The sequence below is a fragment of the Lynx rufus genome, unplaced genomic scaffold (genome assembly GCF_022079265.1).
Source record: "Lynx rufus isolate CCGP_SWC_20201006 ecotype Redwood Valley unplaced genomic scaffold, mLynRuf1.p SCAF_5, whole genome shotgun sequence".
In the NCBI taxonomy this organism is placed as follows: domain Eukaryota; kingdom Metazoa; phylum Chordata; class Mammalia; order Carnivora; family Felidae; genus Lynx; species Lynx rufus.
The window spans coordinates 62694745-62702727 of NW_025814867.1; positions in this window are offsets into that span (position 1 = coordinate 62694745).

The following is a 7983-nucleotide window of genomic DNA, read 5'->3' on the forward strand; positions in this document are numbered from 1 at the left end:
TTAAAATGGAAATAAAATAAGATTGGAACACGAAGAGAAGAGAATGTTGCCAAGTAAGGTTTGATAAAACCTATTAAGTAAAGTCAATAACTAGTAAAATCAGTTTAAGCGTCAGGATACATAATGTCATTTATAGAATTCTGTAATCTATACAGTATAATTTTGTTCCGTTGTAAACATTTGCAGATCTTTAAGTGATTTTTGCATCAATGGAAGGGCATGTTATTTCTAAAATTCCGTTACCAGATTGTGGTAGTTTTCTATGATACAACATATAAATAATATTTATCTAAAAAAAAAAAACCTTGAAATCCATTTCACACGTTGTTATTAACATGAACTGTTATGTATTTTTCAACCAATTCCAGATGTTTTAAGATTTTATTTTTCAGCGCAGACTCAGCCTGATAGCAACCATCTGTCCTGTCCTGGATGATTCAAATTCATCTCTGAAAGCATGAGAATGGATTTGGTAAGGCATTTAGGTCTTTTCTGGCTCAATGACTCTGTAACATTAAGTGAAAATAATGCCTCATACAGTTTATTCAGATGTTCTTCCCTTTACATAACCACCATCATCCCGCCTCCCCCCAGTGAGTATAGGAACGCGGTATTAGGTGCTAAATAAAAGGAAAGACCTATAAAACTTCAAAAATCATTAAATACTGAGTAGGGGGTATTCATCTTATTTGTTTAAAGGAATGGACGTCGGTGGGGGTTTTTTATTGCTAATTTTTAAAAATAAATACAGCTACGATTTGAGGAATTAACAATACTTTTAAGTGAAGGCCAATACTCTGACATCTATAAAGCTGACCACCACCTTGATTTCACGTCCTTACTGTCAACATTTAGAGATAGGTAGTATTTTCTTTTAGACTGCAGAACCTCAGCTCAATTTAAAGTAACCTTTTAAAACTGTCCATGTCTTTTCACACTTTGCTTGACAAGTAAATCATTCAGATGAAGCAGCCTCTTCTTGGTATGTGTGAATAAATTTGTGTATGTAGGTCAAAGCATCATAGCGTCAGTTGCCTCATCATAGGAATCTTTTTTTTTAACGTTTATTTATTTTGAGAGAGAGCGTGTACAAGTGTGCATGACCCAGGGAGGGGCAGAGAGAGGGAGAATCCCTTTTTCTTTTCTTTTTTTTATTTATTTATTGTTTAATTTACATCCAAGTTAGCATATAGTACAACAATGATTTCAGGAGTAGATTCCTTAATGCCCCTTGCCCATTTAGCCCATCCCACCTCCCACAACCCCTCCAGTAACCCTCTCTTCTCTATATTTAAGAGCCTCTTATGTTTTTCTATAAAACGGCACCTGTTTTTATATTCTTTTTCCTTCCCTTCCCTTATGTTCATCTGTTTAGTATCTTAAATTCCTCATATGAGTGAAGTCATATGATATTTGTCTTTCTCTAATTTCACTTAGCTCACCAGCTCCATCCACGTAGTTGCAAATGGCAAGATTTCATTCTTTTTGATTGCCTAGTAATACTCCGTGTGTGTGTGTGTGTGTGTGTGTGTGTGTGTGTGTGTGTGTGTATACACATACATATACATGGATACACCACATCTTCTTTATCCAGTCATCTGGTGACAGACATTTGGGCTCTTTGCATACTTTGACTATTGTTGATAGAGCTGCTATAAACATGGGGGCACATGTGTCCCTTTGAAACAGCACACCTGTATCCCTTGGATAAATGCCTAGTAGTGCAATTGCTGGGTCATAGGGTAGTTCAATTTTTAGTTTTTTGAGGAACCTCCATACTGTTTTCCAGAGTGGCTGCACCAGCTTGCATTGCCACCAACAATGCAAAAGAGATCCTCTTTCTCCACATCCTCGCCAACATCTGTTGTTGCTTGAGTTCTTAATGTTAGCCATTCTGACAGGTGTGAGGTGATATCTCATTGTGGTTTTGATATTTCCCTGATGATGAGTGATGTTGAGCATTCTTTCATGTGTCGGCCATCTGGTTTTCTTCTTTGGAGTGTCTATTCATGTATTTTGCCCATTTCTTCACTGGATTCTTTGTTTTTTGGGTAAGTTTGATAAGTTCTTTATAGATTTTGGATACTAACCCTTTATCTGATGTGTCATTTGCAAATATCTTCTCCTATTCCGTTGGTTGCCTTTTAGTTTTGGTGATTGTTTCCTTTACTGTGCAGAGCTTTTTATTTTAATGAGGTCCCAATAGGTCATTTTTGCTTTTGTTGCTCTTGCCTCTGGAGACATGTCAGGTCTCCAGAAGTTGCTGTGGCTGAGGTCAAAGAGGTTTTTGCCCGCTTTCCCCTCTAAGATTTTGATGGCTTCCTGTCTTACATGGTCTTTCGTCCATTTTGAGTTTATTTTTGTGTGTGGTGTAAGAAAGTGGTCCAGGTTCATTTTTCTGCACGTCGCTGTCAAGTTTTCCCAGCACCATTTTCTGAAGAGACTTTCTTTATTTCATTGGGTATTCTTTCCTGCTTTGTCAAAGATTATTTGGCCATCCATTTGTGGGTCCATTTCTGGGTTCTTTATTCTGTTTCATTGACCTGAGTGTCTGTTTTTGTGCCAGTACCATATTGTCTTGATGATTACAGCTTTGTAATACGTCTTGAAGTCCGGGAACATGATGCCTCCAGCTTTGGTTTTCTTTTTCAAGATTGGTTTGGCTATTTGGGGTCTTTTCTGGTTCCATAAAAATTTTAGGATTGTTTGTTCTGGCTCTGTGAAGAATGCTGGTGTTATTTTGATAGGGATTGTATTGGATATGTAGATCGGGTAGTATTGACATTTTAACAGTGTTCTTCCTATCCAGGAGCATGGAATATTTTTCCATTTTATTGTGTCTTCTTTAATTTCATACATAAGCTTTCTACAGTTTTCAGTGTATAGATTTTTTACCTCTTTGGTTAGGTTTATTCCTAGGTATTTTATGGTTTTTGGTGCAGTTGTAAAGGGATTGATTCCTTGATTTCTTTCTGTTCTTTTTTATTGGTGTATAGAAATGCAACCGATTTCTATGCATTGATTTTATATCCCGCGACTTTGCTGAATTCATGTATCAGTTCTAGCAGTTTTTTGGTGAAATCTTTTGGGTTCCCCATATAGAGTATCGTGTCATCTGTGAAGAGTGAAAGTTTGACTTTCTCCTGGCTGATTTGGATCTCTTTTATTCCTTTGTGTTGTCTGATTGCTGAGGCTAAGACTTCCAATACTATGTTGAATAACAGTGGCGAGTGTGGACATCCCTGTCTTCTTCCTGACCTTAGGGGGAAGGTGCTCAGTATTTCCCCATTGACGATGATATTAGCAGTGGGTCTTTCATATATGGCTTTTATGATCTTCAGGTGTGATCCTTCTACCCCTACTTTCTTGAGGGTTTTTATCAAAAAGGATGCTGTATTTTGTCAGATGCTTTCTCTGCATCTATTGAGAGGATCATGTGGTTCTTGTCCTTTGTTTCATTGACGTGATGAATCACATGGATTGTTTTGCTGATATTGAACCACCCTGCATCCCAAGTATAAATCCCACTTGGTCGTGGTGAATAATTCTTTTAATTATTGTTGGATCCGGTTGGCCACTATCTTGTTGAGGATTTTTGCATCCATGTTCATCAGGGAGAGAGGAAGAATCCTAAGCAGTCTCTGCACCTGAGCCACCAGGCACCCCATCCTTATAGGAATCTTAATTTGAAAACAAGATTGGCCATAGACAACAGCAATTATTTGCAATCAAATCATTAAAATGTTACTGGCATCTTCTGGCGCCTGGGTGGCTCAGTAGGTTAAGCATCTGACTCTTGATTCCAGCTCCTGTCATGATCTCATGGTCCTGAGATTGAGCCCCATTGGGCCTCTGAGCTGGGCATGGAGCCTGCTTAAGATTCTCTCTCTCCCTCTGCCCTTCCCAACTCGTGCATGTTCTGTCTCTCAAAAAATACTTAAAAAATTCTTAAATAAAAAAAAATGTTGGAGCACCGGGGTGGCTCCGTTAAGCATCCTACTCTTGATTTCAGCTCAGGTCATGATCTCCCAGTCGTGAGATCAAGCCCCATGTCAGACATGCACTGAGTGTGGAGTCTGGGATTCTCTCTCTGTCTTTCTCTCTCTCTCTCTCTCTCTCTCTCTGCCTCTCCCCCGCTTGTGCTCTCTCTCTCCCTCTCTCCAATACATAAACATTTTTAATTTTTTTTTTTAACATTTATTTATTATTGAGAGACAGAGCGTGAGCATGGGAAGGGTAGATAGAGGGGGAGATACAGATTCTGAAGCAGACTGCAGGCTCTGAGCTGTTAGCACAGACCCCAGTGCGGGGCTTGAACTGACAAACTGCGAGATCATGACCTGAGCCAAAGTTGGACGCTTAACCAACTGAGCCACCCAGGCGCCCCATCAAATACATAAACATTTTTTAAAAATAAAAATAACAGCTCTTTAAAAAATGTTACTGGCATCTTCTAAAAAAGAACGATCTTAAAAATTTCACTGGCATCACTGACTTGTTTGGAAAGCATCCACTTATATGTATTTGTAATGTGTATGTTTATAATATATTTGCTTATATTTGTGAGATTCTGTCAATACCCATAATACCTAAATAAGATACATAAAATACTTTTTCAACTTCTGAACCTCCTGAAATTCCCTGACAGCCTGCCACCTGAACCCGTTTTACAACCTCATGACAACTTTCAGTTAAGATACCTAATAATGACGTCTTCTTTTTTATGCTATTTTTACTACTTAATGATATTTTCTTTTTAAAAACAAATTTAATTCCTTAATTTTTTTTTTCCACATGGTTAAAATTTTAGTCTCTATTCCTTTTTTCCCCTAGTCCTTTTTTTTTTTTTTTTTTTTTTTTGATGTATAGGTGACATTAGTTTCAGGGGTACAACATAGTGATTCAACAATTATATACAGAATGTTCACTATGGTAAGCTTAGTTACCATCTGTTACTATACGGTGTTATTATATTACTATGTTCTCTATGCTGTACTTTTCATTCTCATGACTTAAATATTTATTTTGAGAGAGATCATGAGCAGGGGAAGGGCAGAGGGAGAGAGAGAATCCCAAGTAGGCTCCACGCTGTCAGCACAGAGCCCAGTGCGGGGTTCGAATCCACAAAATGTGAGATTTTGACTTGAGCTGAAACCAGGAGTCAGTCATTTAATCAACGGAGCCACTCAGGTTCCCCTGACTTATTTAATAAGTTTGGAAGTTTGTACGTTGTTAATCCCTTTATTTTGTCTGTCCTTTCATCTCCCTCCCCTCCAACAACCACTGGTTTGTTGTCTGTGAGTCTGTTTTTGTTCTTGTTTCTTTGTTCATTTGTTTTTGACTCCACATATAAGTGAAGGCATAGGTTATTTGTCTTTCTCTGTCTGACTTACCTCACTTAGCATACATAACCTTTAGGTCCACTGATGTTCCCAGTGGCAAGATTTCATTCTTTTGGTTGAGTAATATTCCATTGTATATATGTACACTGCATCCTTATCCATTCGCCTATCAGTAGACACCTAAGTTGCTTCCATATCTTGGGTACTATAAGTAAAGCTGCTATAAACATAGGGGTGCATATCTTTTCAAATTCGTGGTTTTGGGTTTTTTTTGGTAAATACCTAGAAATGGAAATACTAGATCATATGGTAGTTGTATTTTTAGGTTTTTTTTTTGAGGAATCTCCATACTCTTTTTCATAGTGGCAGTACTAGTTTACATTCCCACCAGTTCATAAGGGTTCCCTTTTCTCCAACACTTATCTCGGCTTTTTTTTGGTACTAGCCATTCTGACATATGTGAGGTGATATAATTGTGGTTTTGATTTTCATTTCCCTGATAACTAATGATGTTGAGCATTTTTTCATGTGTCTGTTGGCCATCTTTATGTCTTCTTTGAAAAAAATGTCCATTCAGGTCCTCTGCACCTGAATAATAATTGGTTTATTTGGGGGTTTTGGTGTTGAATTGTAGTTCTTCATGTATTTTGGATATTAACTTTTTATCATATATGCAACTAGCAAGTATCTTCTCCCATTTGGTAGGTTGCTTTTTTGTTTTGTTGATGCTTTCCCTCACTGTGCATAAGCTTTTTAAGTTTGATGTAGTCCCAGCTGTTTATTTTTGCTTTTGTTTCCCTTGCCTGGGAGATATATCCAGGAAAACGCTAAGGCTCATGTCCAAGAGATTCCAGCCTATGTTTTCTTTTAGGAGTTTTGTGGTTTCAGGTCTCTTATGTTTAGGTTTTTAATCCATTTTGAGTTTAATTTTGTCTATGATAAGGAAGTGGTCCTGTTCTCCCAGCACCATTTATTGAAGAGACTGTCTTTTCTCCCATTATGTACTCTGGTCTCTTTTGTCATGGAATAATTAACCATATAAGCATGGGTCTTTTTCTGAGCTCTCAGTTCTGTTCTGTTGATCTATGTATCAGTTTTTGTGCCTGTACTGTACTGTTTGGTTATTACAGCTTTGTAGTATAGTTTGAAATCTTAGATTGTGATATCTCCAGCTTTGTTCTTTCTCAAGATTGCTTTGGCTATTCAGGGTCTTATGAGGTTCCATACAAATTTTAAGATTTTTTGTTCTAGTTCTGTGAAACATGTTATTGGCATTATTTTAGGGATTGCATTGTATGGACATTTTAACAATATCAAGTCTTCCAATCCATGAGCATGGAATATCTTTCCATTTGTTTATATCATCCTCAGTTTCTTTCATGAATGTCTTTTTTTTAACCTTTTTAAAAAAATATGTTTTGAGAGAGAGCAAGTGAGCAGGGGAAGGACAGAGACAGCGGGAAGGAGAGGATCCCAAGCAGGTTCCACTCTGTCAGTGCAGAGCCTGACATGGGGCTCAAACTCTTGAACTGTGAGATCATGACCTGAGCCAAAATCAAGAGTCAGACACTTACCTGACTGAGCCACCTAGGCACTCCACCTTTATTATTTTTTAAAAATAAGCTCTATACCCAATGTGGGACTTGAAATCATGACCCTAAGATCAAGAGTCACATGCTCTTGATCTTGAGCCAGCCAGGTGCCCCTCATCAATAGCTTACAGTTTTCAGAGTACAAGCTTTTCACCTTCTTGGTTAAATTTATTCGTAAGTATTTTATTGTTTTCTTTCTTTAAAGTTTATTTTTATTTATTGTGAGAGGAAGATAGCAATCAGGGGGAAGGGCAGAGAGGGAGAGGGAGACACATCACAGAGCCTGATGGAGGGTTCAAATTCACAAACCAAGAAATCATGACCTGAGCCGAAATCAAGAGTTGGACACTTAACTGAGCCACCCAGGCGCCCCCTAAGTTTTTTCTTTTTTTAAGTATCTACACTGAATGTGGGGCTTAAATTCACAACCCTGAGATCAAGAGTCATGTGCTCTTCCAACTGAGCCAGCCACCCTGGTATTTTATTCTTCTGATGCAATTTTTATTACCACTTCCATGTTTTATGTATATATCATATTCTGCCTCTTTTTGTGTATCCCTTGACTAATTTTTATAGCTATAAGTGATTGATCTACTAACTTAACTATATATTTGCTTGTATTGTGAAATTTTCTCCTCTCAGTTTTCTTCTGGTTGTGGCCTTCTCTTTCCGTTTATAGAATTTCCATTAACATTTCTTGTAAAGCTAGTTTAGTAGTGATGAACTCTAACTTTTGTCTGGGATACTGTCTCTACTTCAATTCTGAGTGATAATTTTGCTGAATAGAGTAGTCTTGGTTGCAGGGGGTTTTGTTGTTTTTTTTCTTTCAGCACTTTATGCCACTCCCTTCTGGCCTGTAGAGTTTCTGCTGAAAATGAGCTGATAGCCTTATGGGGTTTCCCATGTATGTAAGTTTGCTTTTCTATTGCTTTTAGGATTCACTTTTTAATTTTTGTCATTTTAATTATATGTCTTGGTGTGTATTATATATATATAATTATACATAATTATATGTATTGCCATTTTAATTGTATGTCCTTGGGTTCACT